At 40.8% G+C, this 15,358-nt stretch overlaps 1 protein-coding gene across 1 annotated transcript in view; it reads left to right on the top strand.

The window, feature by feature from the left end:
* Positions 1–15,358, top strand: part of LOC124616334 (C-Maf-inducing protein-like) — a 949,846-nt gene that overhangs the window by 814,947 nt on the left and 119,541 nt on the right. The gene's annotated exons all lie outside the window — the stretch shown is intronic.

Below are 15,358 nucleotides of genomic sequence, written 5' to 3' on the forward strand. Positions count from 1 at the left end.
TCACATAGCTGCCTGACAGAAAGCGTCCAGCTAGCACACCGTATCCACCGTATTTTATAAGAGGACCGTGTAGTGATAGTGGGTGGGGCGGGAAGAAGTTTGGGCAGGGATGGGGCATATGACATAGTTGGTGACCTGGACAACATAGCTTCCCTGACTCATGGCACCAACCAACACTTTGTTGAGCTGTTCTGGCGTCATGATCGACCACACCTTGATGGAGCTCTATCAGTGTGGGGTCTTTTTTAAGATAAACCAACCAACACTTTGTTGAGCTGTTCTGGCGTTATGATCGACCACACCTTGATGGAGCTCTATCAGTGTGGGGTCTTTTTTAAGATAAATCCAGACAATCGGTTTCCCTGCCTAAAGAGTATCTCCAGCAGTTTAAAAAATACTGAAACAATCACCCACAAGACAGATTTTAGCACTTTAAATATCACACATACCAGATGTCACGAAGAAAAACAAACCATTGGAAAGAGTAACATGGGGCATTTCACAGCCGTAACAATCCTCCATCAAAACATTCAATCAATAAGAAATAAGATACAACTATTAGAAGTTGAGGTCCAATCTTTGAACTGCACATTAGTTTGTATTGCTGAGCACTGGTGTAGAGACACAAAAATGCAACATGTAGTGTTATCATTGTATGAAAGGGCAAATTCTTACTGCAGAACTACTTCAAGGGGTGGAGGATCACGCATTTATATCATAAAAGGACCACAGTTCAAATCAGGTCACGACCTCAGTACAGTAAGTGAAGACAAACACTTTGAAATATCAGCTATTGAATTAACAGGGCTTGATATCACCAAGAAATTAATTATTTTGTGTGTGTATAGATCTCCCAGTGGTAATGTGGACACTTTTTTCAATAAATTGGCAGAAGTTCTAGATAAAGCCTCAAGTACAAATGTCAACATAATTCTGTGTGGGGCCGTTAACATCAGCACTAATATCATAAATGAATTCAGCAGCACCTTCATAAACATCCTTCAAAGTTTTGGCATGTCCCTCTTGCTCTATAGTGCAACAAGGGTTACTATAATGACTGCATCAGTAATTGACCATGTGGACAGGGAAAAATGTGATGTAGCTGTAAAAAATCTCGGACTATCAGATCATCTCTGTCAAATAACAATAGTAAAATCAGGCATCGAATCATTCCCTAAACTACAAGCCTACAAACGACATCTATCAGAAATCAAAGTAAAAGATTTTTCAAGATAACTATGAAAATAAAACTAAGATGAAGTGTATAAGGAAACCAATGTGAATATGAAATTCTCTAAATTCTCCACATTGTTTAAACTGAACTTTGAAAAGGCATTTCCAAAAGTATGCATGTCTGTATCAACATCCCACAAGACCGGATGGATAACAGCATGTATTATATAGTCCTCCCAAACACCTCAGTTCCATGAAAAAGATTCGCAATAATCCAGACTTCTTAAATTTCTATCATAGATACAAAAAGATCTATAGGAAGGTGCTGATTGCTGCAAAAAGTCATTAAATGACAAAAAATATATAATGCAGAGAATAAAAGCAAAGCAGTCAGGGATGTTATAAAAAAGGAAACTCAGAATAACATACTGCTAAGGGAGGGGGATAAGGACCACAACACTTAGCAAACTATGTAAACGAGCATTTTTCAAGTATTGCAGAGAACTTACAGCAAAAAATCCCCAAAACAAATATAACACCTGTAAATAATGTTGCACTAAATACAATGATGTTACTTCCAACAACAGAGAATGAAGTCAATAAAACTGTTGTTGTTGTTGTTGTTGTTGTTGTTGTTGTGGTCTTCAGTCCTGAGACTGGTTTGATGCAGCTCTACATGCTACTCTATCCTGTGCAAGCTTCTTCATCCCCCAGTACCTACCGCAACCTACATCCTTCTGAATCTGCTTAGTGTATTCATCTCTTGGTCTCCCTCTGCAATTTTTACCCTCCACGCTGCCCTCCAGCACTAAATTGGTGATCCCTTGATGCCTCAGAACATGTCCTACCAACCGATTCCTTCTTCTAGTCAAGTTGTGCCACAAACTCCTCTTCTCCCCAATTCTATTCGATACGTCCTCATTAGTTGTGTGATCTACCCATATAATCTTCAGCATTCTTCTGTAGCACCACTTTTCTAAAGCGTCTACTCTCTTCTTGTCCAAACTATTTATCATGCATGTTTCACTTCCATACATGGCTACACTCCATACAAATACTTTCAGAAACGACTTCCTGACACTTAAATCTATACTCGATGTTAACAAATTTCTCTTTTTCAGAAACGCTTTCCTTGCCATTGCCAGTCTACATTTTATATCCTCTCTACTTTGACCATCATCAGTTATTTTGCTCCCCAAATAGAAAAACTCCTTTACTATTTTAAGTGTCTCATTTCCTAATCTAATTCCCTCATCATCACCCGACTTAATTTAACTAGATTCTATTATTCTCGTTTTGCTTTTGTTGATGTTCATCTTATATCCTCCTTTCAAGACACTATCCATTCCGTTCAACTGCTCTTCCAAGTCCATTGCTGTCTCTGACAGAATTACAATGTCATCGGCGAACCTCAAAGTTTTTATTTCTTCTCCATGGATTTTAATACCTACTCCGAATTTTTCTTTTGTTTCCTTCACTGCTTGCTCAATATACAGATTGAATAACATCGGGGAGAGGCTACAACCCTGGCTCACTCCCTTCCCAACCACTGCTTCCCTTTCATGCCCCCTCGACTCTTACAACTGCCATCTGGTTTCTGTACAAATTGTAAATAGCCTTTCGCTCTCTGTATTTTACCCCTGCCGCCTTCAGACTTTGAAAGAGAGTATTCCAGTCAACATTGTCAAAAGCTTTCTCTAAGTCTACAAATGCTAGAAACGTAGGTTTGCCCTTCCTTCATCTAGCTTCTAAGATAAGTTATAGGTTCAGTATTGCCTCAAGTGTTCCAACATTTCTACGGAAACCAAACTGATCTTCCCCGAGGTCGGCTTCTACTAGTTTTTCCATTCGTCTGTAAAGAATTCGCGTTAGTATTTTGCAACTGTGACTTATTAAACTGATAGTTCGGTAATTTTCACATCTGTCAACACCTGCTTTCTTTGGGATTGGAATTATTATATTCTTCTTGAAGTCTGAGGGTATTTCGCCTGTTTCATACATCTTGCTCACCAGATGGTAGAGTTTTGTCAGGACTGGCTCTCCCAATGCCGTCAGTAGTTCCAATGGAATGTTGTCTACTCTGGGGGACTTGTTTCGACTCAGGTCTTTCAGTGCTCTGTCAAACTCTTCACGCAGTATCGTATCTCCCATTTCATCTTCATCTACATCCTCTTCTATTTCCAGAATATTGTCCTCAAGTACATCGCCCTTGTATAGACCCTCTATATACTCCTTCCACCTTTCTTCTTTCCCTTCTTTGCTTAGAACTTGGTTTCCATCTGAGCACTTGATGTTCATACAAATGGCTCTCTTTTCTCCAAAGGTCTCTTTAATTTTCCTGTAGGCTGTATCTATCTTACCCCTAGTGAGATAAGCATCTACATCCTTACATTTGTCCTCTAGCCATCCCTGCTTAGCCATTTTGCACTTCCTGTCGATCTCATTTTTGAGACTTTTGTATTCCTTTGTGCCTGCTTCATTTACTGCATTTTTATATTTTCTCCTTTCATCAATTAAATTCAATATATCTTCTGCTACCCAAGGATTTCTACTAGCCCTCGTCTTTTTACCTACTTGCTCCTCTGCTGCCTTCAGCACTTCATCCCTCAAAGCTACCCATTCTTCTTCTACTGTATTTCTTTCCCCCATTACTGTCAATTGTTCCCTTATGCTCTCCCTGAAACTCTGTACAACCTCTTGTTCTTTCAGTTTATCCAGGTCCCACCTCCTTAAATTCCAGCCTTTTTGCAGTTTCTTCAGTTTTAATCTACAGTTCATAACCAATAGATTGTGGTCAGAGTCCACATCTGCCCCTGGAAATGTCTTACAATTTAAAACCTGGTTCCTAAATCTCTGTCTTACCATTATATAATCTATCTGAAACCTGTCAGTGTCTCCAGGCTTCTTCCCTGTATACAGCCCTCTTTTATGATTCTTGAACCAAGTGTTAGCTATATAAAACTGTTAAAAAATAAAAAGTCAGTAGGCTTAGATGACGTACCAATGTGTATACTGAAAAAAATCATACGGATTATACATTTCCAGAGCAGTTAAAACAGGCAAGAGTTGTACCTTAGCTTAAGAAAGGCAATGCAGAAGACATAGAAAATTACCGGCCCATTTCCCTGCTGTCAGCATTCTCAAAAATAATACAAGCAGTTATGAAAGACAGATTAATGAATTATGTGAATAAATAAAATCTTTAAAGCGAATCACAGTTTGGTTTCTGAAGTGGCAAAAATACGGAGTCAGCCATAGTAGAAGTGACAAAAGTTGTACCTGAAGCGAGTGTGTCACAGGCATATTTTTGGATCTTTCTAAGGCGTTTGATCAGTCGACCACAAGATTCTATTAAATAAATTAGAAGCATTAGGAATAAGAGGGGTAGCTAACGACTGGTTTCGATCATACCTAAAAAGAGTAGAGATAACACATACTTCAAATAGATCTAAACATTAGTAAAACACTTATCAGAACCAATATACATTCATATAGGGGTTCTGCAAGGTAGCATATTAGGACTAATACTATTCCTGATGTACATCAATGACTTTCCCAGTAGTGCTACTCATGGTGAAAAAAATTCTCTTCACTGATGACAGCAGTATTATAGTCATTGAGACATCAAGAGAACTCCTTGCTGAGAAAGCAAATGAAACTCTCAAGGAAGTTTATGATTGGTCAGAAAGCAATAAAGTGCCATTGAACATAAAGAAAACTAATACCATAAATTTCAGTTTGAAGTGGAGAAATGACAATGTTGAATTAAATGTAGATGGCACCTCTATAGACTATGTAATAAATGCAAAATTTCTTTGAATGAATATTGATTCTCAGTTGAAGTGGTTTGAACACTCAAAGGTTCTTGCAAACAGAATGTCATCAGCATGTTATGCCCTTCGAATCCCTTCATCAGTGTGTAACATGCAGTGTCTTTTAGTTACATATTATTAATATGTACACTCAGTTCTTAGCTATGGTATTCTTTTTTGGGGAACAAACGCACAAAATACGAACTTAATGTGGTCGCTGTCCGTCCATTGCCAGTTTTCTTGACCGGAGACGCTACTTCTCAACGAAGTAAATCCGCAATTGGCGTCACAGTAATAAGGAGCCTCTCAGACCATGACATGCAGTTCCTTTTGCTAAACGTTAATACTGATCAGTCTAAGTCTGAAATCAAAACGGTAGTCTGTAAGACAAAAATTAATTCTTGTAGGGAACTCATCAGAGGCATGAATTGGAGTGATGGGCACAGTGCTCATAGAATGAATGAGAAATGCAACATTTTTACTAATAAATCTCCTTAACTTACTTGAAAACTGTTTCTCCCCCCCTCCCCCAAACTAATCCAGATTAGACTAAATGCTGTCAAAAGGCTATGGATTACCGAAGGAATGAAGGTATCCTGTAAGTCAGAAAAGAAACTATATCAGCTGGAAAGAGTTCTGACGTAAATGCTATACATCATCAAAAAAAATACTGCAAGATATTGAGAATAGTAATAAGGGCATCAAAGCAAATGCATCATCAGAAAAGGATGGTCGCATCAAGTAACGAAATGATGACAGTATGGGATATCGTATTTTGGTGGAACATTGCGAGGCTGCTGTTAGGATTGACAATTTTAAAGCAGTGCCTTACCTGTGGAATTCTATTTCATGGAGATGTTTTCTACTGATTGATGCTGCTTTTCCTAGTATTGTTGCAATAGGATGACATTTTGTTAATGCGTCCCTTCGTAATTGTTACTGAAAAGTAAGTAGATGCTGTCTTGGAATACCTCAAACCAGTCATTACAATAACTACAATAATTTGAGTATGGCCCTTACAACATCGATAGAACTAATGTCCACAATAAAATCCTTCAAATCAAAACATTCTACTGGCTATGAAAATATATCAACAAAGTTGATTAAACAGGGAGCATCTGTTTAGTAACATTTTAAGTTATTTAATTATAAGCAGTCTTATCAGTGGAACGTATCCTGAGTGGTTAAAATATGCTGAAGTTAAGCCTTTGTATAAGAGAGGAGAAATACTAGCAAACTTCTGTCCAGTTTCACTTTTGCCAGTATTCTCAAATTTTAGAAAAGATAATATACAGTCGTCTTCTTAACCATCTGCCCACAAATAAAATATTGTCTAAGTAACAATTAGGGTTTCTAAAGAGTTCTGATATTGAGAAGGCTACATACACATATTATGAGAATGTACTTAATTCATTAGACAATAAATTATATGCTACTGGTACATTCTGCGATATGTCAAAGACAATTTACTGTGTAAATCACTATATCCTTTTAAGTAAATTAAAATATTACAGTGTAACAGGAAATGCTGCAAAATGATTCAAATCCTATACCTCTGGCAGAAAACAAAGGGCGTCAGTAGGAAAGAGACGTGTATGAAGTTATCAGACATTGTCCAACTGGGAACCAGTAACATGTGGTGTCCCCAAGGTTCCATCTTAGGCCCCCTTACTTTTTCTTGTGTATATGAATGACCTTTCATCAGTAACATTGCCAGAATCAAATTTTATTTTGTTTCTTTTTTTGGCAGATGATACAAACATTGCAATAAATAGTAAATAAAGTACAGCCTTGGAAAGGTTGACTAATGAAATTTTCATGGACATTAATATGTGGTTCCTAGCCAATTCCGTCACTAAACCTTGAAAATATTGTATGCAGTTCAGAAGTAGTAAAAGGTTTCCTGCCAGTATATGCCTAAAATATGACACAAGCAGATAGAAGAAGTCGAGAATGTTAAATTCTTTGGATTACATCTTGCCAATAAATTTAACTGGGAGGAGCATTCCACAGAACTGCTGAAACCGCTAAACAAATCTATACTCGCTATGCGAATGTTGTCAGACATAGGTGATACAAAAATAAAAAAAGCTAACGTACTATGCTTACTTTCATTCCATAATGGCAGGCGAGATAATTTTCTGGTGTAGCTTATCAAGCCAATCAAAAGTTTTCCGAGCCCAAAATCGTGCAATGCGAATTACTTGCGGTGCGAATTCAAGCGCATACTGCAAAAGGCTGTCTGAGGAACTGGGGATACTAACTATTGCTTCACAATACATTTATTCCTTAATTAAATTTGTCATTAAAATATTTTTTTTCAAACCATGGAATCAGTACTAGAAATAAGAATTACTTTCACAAATATTGAAAGTCACATCCTTTGGCTCAGAAAGCCGTCCTCTGTTCAACGCTACACATTTTCAATAGCATGCCAGCAGTCATAAAAAGTTTAACTAATAACAAAGTTAACTTTGAGAGGAGTCTAAAGGATTTGTTAGTGGACAACTCCTTCTCCTACATTGATGAATTTCTTAGCAGAACTGGGTGACGCCTGTATGTTATTAAGATGTTAATATTGCGTACAATCTGACTTCTGTACAAATGTTGAGTAGTAATGTGATCCTTGTAAATAAGTGCTCTAAGACGCTTATTTTTTATTTGATCATGTGTGGCTACAATAGATAAAGAATTATCATATCCACCTTAAGCTATTGAACATTTAGTATTTGGTGACAAGTTTTATATACTTTTAATTGTAAATACACTTAAAATGTTTTTGACCGATTCCACATCCACAAGGGCAATTACATTTGGGATCTATGGAAGGTGCATTAGCATGTTTGTTCTTATTTTGTAAACATTTACTGTATGTTATTGTTTTCTGGAATGTTCCACGTCCCAGATGATATCCTCATTATGGACCAGTGAAAGGAAAAGTAAATCTAATTTTACGAGGGCTGAGTGCATCCTGCTTACCAACAGTGCTCGGCAGACCAGGTCGTTGACCCATCCAAGTGCTAACCAAGCCCGACAGTGCTTAACTTTGGTGATCGGACGGGAACCGATGTTACCACTGCGGCAACGCCGTTGGCTGATTTATTGTATGGCTGATATACATTAAGAACATTAATTTACATTTGGTTAAGAGTCTACACTAAACAATCCCAGCCAAATTCGACTCTCGCATTATCTTGACCACATCAAAATAAATTGTATTTAATTCAAAAAGGGTTTGTGGCTGCGTATCATCCTTATTACTAAGTGACTAACCTGGAATCTCACCCTAGTCGCGGGCTGCCTACCTAACAGATTTCAGGGGCAACAAAAATTTGATTTTCAATATTTCATGTAAGTATTCACCGAGTTCAAAAATTTAAAGTGCTATCATAATCTATTTATTATAAGGTACAATCTTACATTAAGAGTTTAGCACAGTAAGAAAAGTATTAACGTCAGAAATTTCGTGCTGAGGCATCGTAACTGACGGCATGCGTGTACCCGAACTTTACTCATCCAGTATGTATCATACCTCGAAAATAGTGTGCTGCGTCCGGCTGTATAATAATTATTAATCGTACTTCGTCATGTGCGAGTCAGAGTATATGTTTAAGCAAGATGTTAGCGGCGCCGCCCATGTAGGAACCATTGCTCCGTCGCACTGTTTCATTAGCCTGATGCTAGAAGAACGAAGATACGCTACCTCTGTTCTTCTTTGTCCTCTGCCGATACAAGATGTAATTAACAAGGCCAAGCATTTTATGTCGAGTGCACTGCAATTGTTGTATATCAAAGTAAACACTGAAACTAATATAGATACAGTCACTCTGGTGAGAATATGTCAGTCTTTTACATATTAATTTTGTAATTAGAAATTTCCTGATTACTCACCACCTACGTTTCCTTTTCCTAAGCATTTGTGAATGAATGTGGAATGGTATTGTTTTCGGCTCATGGTTTGGCCCATCGCGGGCTGCAGCTTGGGATCAGGTTTAGATTCTATTACTGTCGTAAAGAGAGATTTAATTATTTATATGCCGGCCGAATATTGAGGACCATTAACTGAAAGCAATGCTCACCGTTCGCACAACCACGTACATTGCAGCAACAAATACTTTGTCGAGGATCACTACTTGCATCGCAATATTTAACTTCATATAATACGAGTAAATTCTCACGCATTTGTGTCGAAAAGGACAGTTTGATAAGAATTATTTGAGAATGAAGGTATTTAGCAACCTCCAGTAAACTTTACATATAATTTGAAACCGTCACGAAACTTTTTCATGGTGACACTCCCCACAAAATGATGGAGGAAAAGAAATTATCGCTTACTAGATTTTCGCTGTTCATGTAGTTAAAAGTCCAGCATCATGCATGACGTTTTAGTTTGTTACTCAATGTACCTGCAAAATTATATCATTTTACGACACCTAGTTCAGAAGATATGACGTCATAAACATAGGGATGAGCGAAAAACTAACTTTTGCTTGAAATGGAGCGCCAATTACTTTCAGCGCAAATTCAAACCTTTCATTAATTTTTTCTCGCTTCCATGCTTAACGTCAAATTTTTAACACGTTAATTAAATTGTACAGTAATCAGACGTTTGAAACTGTTTTATACATTTGAGTTCGGTTGCTACATAAACCGCCAGAGTGTATCACAGTTGCAGTTCGTCGTCTACAGTGGATATAATGAACGGAACAACAGTTTTCCTCCTGTGTCAACGTCCAGCATTTTATTACGTCCCCGGCGGTGTGAGGTGGGACACTGGAGAATTGTCAGCGCGCTTCGTTTGCTCGAACCCAGGGCGCCCCGCAGGCGATGCGCCCGGCGCAGAACGCGCACAGAATCCCCGGGCGGCCGCGGCGCTCGTAAAGCCGGCCGTTACAGTCGGCGCCGGCGCTTGGACCCAGGGTTACGACCGACGCCGACTTTGCAGTATCGATAGAGACCGGCCGCTCTGCGGACGCGTCACCAGTTGGCTACCAGGTTCCCCACAGCGATACCACCAGCTCCAAAACCGCCAGCCAGCTAACTACGCTGGTGCACAAAAGTTAAAGACTAAAGTAACTTTCGGATGGTGTGTGACTGCCAGGTGAAATAACACAGTGCAATGAAGCTTGGAACATACGTAGAAATTTAATGAATGCATGTTGTCTGTTCTTTCGGACATGTCCAAAAGAACAGACGCCACACATTCGTATAGTTGGTTCACCTAGATGGGCAATGGATCCACCTTCTTCAGTGCAGATACACAAATACGTCCGACCTCCTGCGGGAATCTCACGAGTAGCGAGCATGGAGGAAATGGACAGGGACTGCGGATAGGTGGCGCTCGGTGGGACTGTGGATCCGCTATGAGGCGTGCCGAAATAGTCCGCCCAGTTGCAGTACCACTGTGTCTCGGATGGTGCATTGGTTAAAGCACCTGCCTAGTAAGCAGGTTCGAATCCTGATTCCGCGGCCCGATGCAGCTGACGTCAGTAATCCCTTCCCTTTCCTTTACCTTGTCCCCCGTTAACATGCAGTTTACCTGTAATACATAGAGCTAACTGCTACGGTGTAGTACAGAGGTAACTGAAAGAAATACGCATTGAGGCGAACAGAAGTGACACTCTTATTCAAAGACAACAATTACGTTGAAGTCGTCGTGATTTTTGATAGCCCCATGGACATTTCATAAGGTGGGACATGGTTCTTAATAGGGTGTGTGACCACCACAAAAAGCAGTGCTCGCTCTGCAACATGCTACCATGCTGGCTACCCGTTTGAGGAGGAGTTCTTGTCATGAAGCGTTCCATTCCCTTCACAGCAGGATCCGACTCGCCACTGGAGCTTTCCGGACAAGTCCTGTCAACAGCATACTTCTGGAGGCAGGTGTCCCTCCATTGCGGATCCGGCGCCAACGATTACTGGCCGCTTATGCTACACACGTTTGTAGCTTGCCCAGGCATCCCAATTATCGTCTCCTGTTCCCTCAGTCGGTCGTCCATCTTCCGGAACCGCGGCTCCGGTCAGGATGTACGATAGCGGTTCGAGTCAGAGCTCTTCTCTCTGGGATTGAGATTTTCCGTCTTCCACCTCTTTTTCCGGGCCCCTCTGCGTATACCCCCGTGGTGTGTGCCCTTCCCGTCCCTTCGGCTCGATTTGGCACAGGGTCCGAAGGACTCAGTCCCTCCTGAGACACTCTGCCGCCGCTTCCTTTCAATCCTTGCCGCGTTTCAAGGCTCTGACGTTGTCTATACTTACGGTTCGACGGTTGCTGGTTGTGTCAGTTACGCTCTTACTCTAGGGGATCATTATGAACAACACTCGTTGCCGGCTGACTGCAGTGTTTTCACTGCTGAGCTGGTCCCATCTCTCGCGCTCTAGAGTATATCCGCTCCTACTCAGGTGAGTCCTTCGGTATCTGTAATGACTCCCTGAGCAGTTTACGAGCTATCGACCAGTGTTTCCCTCGCTCTCGTCTGGTGATGGCTATCCGGGAGTCCCTCCATACTCTTGCCCACTGCGGCCACTCTGTGGTCTTTGTGTGGACACCGGGTCATGTCGGCATCCCGAGAAATGAACGTGTTGACACGCTGGCCAAACAGGCTGTCAGTGCACCAACCTTGGATATTGGCCTATCGGAGAGTGACCTCAGGTCAGTTTTGCGGCAGAAGGTACTTCGCACCTGGGGTGAAGGATGGCGCACCCTTCCTTCACCCAACAAACTTCGGGCCATCAAGGAGGCTACCGGTGCGTGGCGCTCCTCCTTGCGGGTCTCTCGCAAGGAGTCTGTTGTTCTCTGCCGGCTGCGCATTGGCCACACCCGGATGACGCACAGCTACTTATTGCGCCGTGAGGACCCACCTTTATGTTACTGCGGGTCAGCTTTGACGGTAGTCCACGTTTTGTTGGCCTGTCCCCTTTTAACTGCGCTCAGGCAGACTTTTGCGCTGCCTAATTCGCTCCCTGCATTTTTAACAGATGACGCTGCCATGGCAGGCTTAGTTTTGCGTTTTATTCGGACAGGGGGCTTTTATCACTTGATCTAAGTGTTTGTCTTTTTTGGTGTCGAGTCTGGCCTTTGGCCTACGATTTTACACTGGGTTTTCTTAGTGCATTTCTTGGTGGTTGGCTTTTCCATTTTTGTCCTTATGGTCGGCCAACCACTGTCACTCTCTGTGTGATTTTAATTCCTTTTGTCTGGTCTCTGTCTGAGTCTTTCTTGTCCTGTATCGTCTCTTGTGGACTCCATTGTTTGTTTTTATTCTTTGTGGGTGTTTCACGTTCGCGGAAAAAGGGACCGATGGCCCTAGCAATCTGGTCCTTCCAATCCCACAAGCCAAACCAAACCAAACGTTCCATTCCTCTGCCAGTGCGGTCGACAACTGCTGGATGGTCGCTGATGCATCTGGATGTCCTGAAACACGTCTCCCCACCGCATCCCACACGTTCATAGTGGGACTTCAGCTTGGAGGACGGGCAGGCCAGTCCATTCGCCGATTATCCTCTTCTCTAAGAGCTGATAAACCGGGGCTGTTCGATGTGGTCGTGCATTGTCATCCATAAAAATAAAATCAGGGCTGAATTCACCCCTGACAAGATGCATACGGCGAAGGGGCACAGCGATATAATAACGGTGACCGGTGAGTGTGCCGTGTTCAAAGATTTGGAAGTCAATACGCTAGTGAAACATAATACTTCCCCACCACATAACACGTGCACCTCCGAAACGATCATTTTCGACACTGTTCCTGCGTGCATTACGTATTCCCACCTCTCGCCATATGAGGGTACGTCTAAAATCACTATTCAGACCGAAAATGCTCTCATCCGAGAAGAGCACGCGACCCCACTCCTCGTCAGTCCAGTCTACATACACTTGGCATCATCGCAGACGGTGCCGCCGACTTGCGGGTGTCAACGGGACACAGCATGCTAATCATCGGACGAGGAGACCACCCAATTGCAATCACCGTACCGCTATAGAGCGTGAGACTGCGTACGATCCATTCGTGTTAAATGTGGTTGCAATTGCACCTGCAATTGGTCTGGGATCTTCTTGCCTGCTGCACAATGTAGCGCACATCTGCTGCTGTACTTCACCGTGTTCGACCAACTTCTCTTTTTTGGGTAGCTGTGCCAATGGTCTGGAATGCTCCCCATGCACCGAAACAATGCTGTGAGCAATACCAAACTGCCGGGCTACACTCGTCACACTTCGTCCTCGTTCCAGTTTCCCGATGACCCTTCCCTGTGTGAAGTCATCCAGATATCTCCGGGACGTGTTGTAATATAGAACATCACCACAGTGCACCGTAACTGCTAACTGATTGACACACACTGTGTGTATGTGTATGAGAGAGAGAGAGAGAGAGAGAGAGGGGGGGGGGGCAATGTGTAGTGCATCGCAAGTGCTACCCACAACTCCTCCTGAGATAAGAGCTAACTATCCACGGTAAGGGTAGACACTTGCTACAAAACATACTTCCTATGCAGTACTTCTCTCCAATGCAGTGCTTGACATGCAAACTGCAGCCCCACTTAAATTCAAACACGTTTACTGTTTACGAACCACTTGATTGCTGATCCCCTTACCTCCGAACTGGCACAAATTGGACTACTTCAGGCTGTTAATGCTATTTGTCTAACCAGTCTAATAATAATAATAATAATAATAATAATAACATCCAACTGGCTGAGGAAGCCAAGGACATGTGGCATCAGAATAAAGTTGACATTGTACCAATTATACTATCAACTAAGGAGTCATACCACACAATATCCACCAGTACATCAACGCAATACAGCTACATCCAAACATATATATACAACTACCGAAATCTGTAATTATTGATACATGTTCAGTTACCCGAAAGCTCCTAAATGCAATGTAACATATACCCTACAGTTAAAAGGAAGTCACGCTTGACCAAGGTCCGCGTCACTTTCCATTATTGACCAGACATAACGTCTGAGAAAAGAAAGAATAATAATAATAATAATAATGATGATGATGATACTGTGCACAGCTTTATGTAGTTACTGCTGTATCGTGTTATCAATTATTTCATTTATCTGTTTCGAAGCTAGTAATGAAGCAATTTCTGGACGACTGTAGGTACTATCTACAACTTGGAGGAGACATTTTCTTGAGATATTTAGCATTTGTTACATTTATGTCTCACTTTTAACATCAGCAATGTACGGGACAAATCACAACATATATGTGTTGTGGATGGACTATGTGAGGAACCTGTAACATCTACCGGATTAATACCACTAACTGAGAAAAAGTAATTATTCATAACTTATATAAACAATATTAGAATCTTACAAAATAGGGATAATAGTAATGATGTTTTGAAAATCATTCAGTTTCGTGACAGAAACAAAATCAATTTTTTTAGTTTTTATCCCTCAGAAAACTTCGTTTTACTCAGGGGGCAATTACGCCCAGGTTGAGAACGACTGTTCTGTATCTTCTGGTGGACCATGTGTAGTTATAAATATCTCAGTGTTTGTATAAGGGGCAGTCAAATGAAAACTAGAGGGGTCGAAAAAACTATGAAAACTGTTCGTTATTTCAAAATTAATTGCCGTAGCTGTTAACAAATTCCCCCTTCCTTTTCTTGCATTGTTATCTCCACCAATTCTGACTTATTTTGTCCACTATTTTCTGTAGGCCTTCATAAAACATCTCTCAATGTAAAATAAAAAATTAAATCGCGTGAGGTTCACACTATACATAATGATTGTCATTTTGTCGTAATAAATCTAAGACTATGCTAGGAAATCTAGGAATAAACATAAAACATATAAAAAGTGTCCAAAAGACGTCATTTTTTTTCCTTTTCGTCTGTTTTGTTTCACCTATTGCCTCACTGGCTGAAATTAAAAAAAATTAGTTTCTATTCCACTATGCTTGCAGTTATACATTTTCTGAATGTGCAAATGATGTGTCGTTAGTCGTTCGAACATTGTATACACAAAAACAGCGTGAACTGTTCCTTCTGTTATTGTAGAATCTAAAGGTTGACAAAGTACGGCTGGAATGTAGTAACGATTGCTATTAAATATGATACTATCCAAAATATAAAGAGTAACATCAACAAAGAAAATATGATACTAGTAACACAGGAATTGTAGCTACGATATAAAGTTAACCTGTACGTGGACTCTCAACTGACACTAACAAAAGACTACTCCGTAATCTAAGCGTATGACGGTCAAACAGCCGCCTTCAAGACAATCGACATGAACCTGCAATATTTTGCGAGAGGCAATGAAACAGATTTCATCTTGCAGAGGAGTATACAATAAATCCAAGCGTTTGCAAATAACTTTTTGTGTTCTTGTTTTCGCATGCATAATATTAAACA

Source organism: Schistocerca americana, chromosome 5, assembly GCF_021461395.2.
Source record: "Schistocerca americana isolate TAMUIC-IGC-003095 chromosome 5, iqSchAmer2.1, whole genome shotgun sequence".
Lineage (NCBI taxonomy): Eukaryota > Metazoa > Arthropoda > Insecta > Orthoptera > Acrididae > Schistocerca > Schistocerca americana.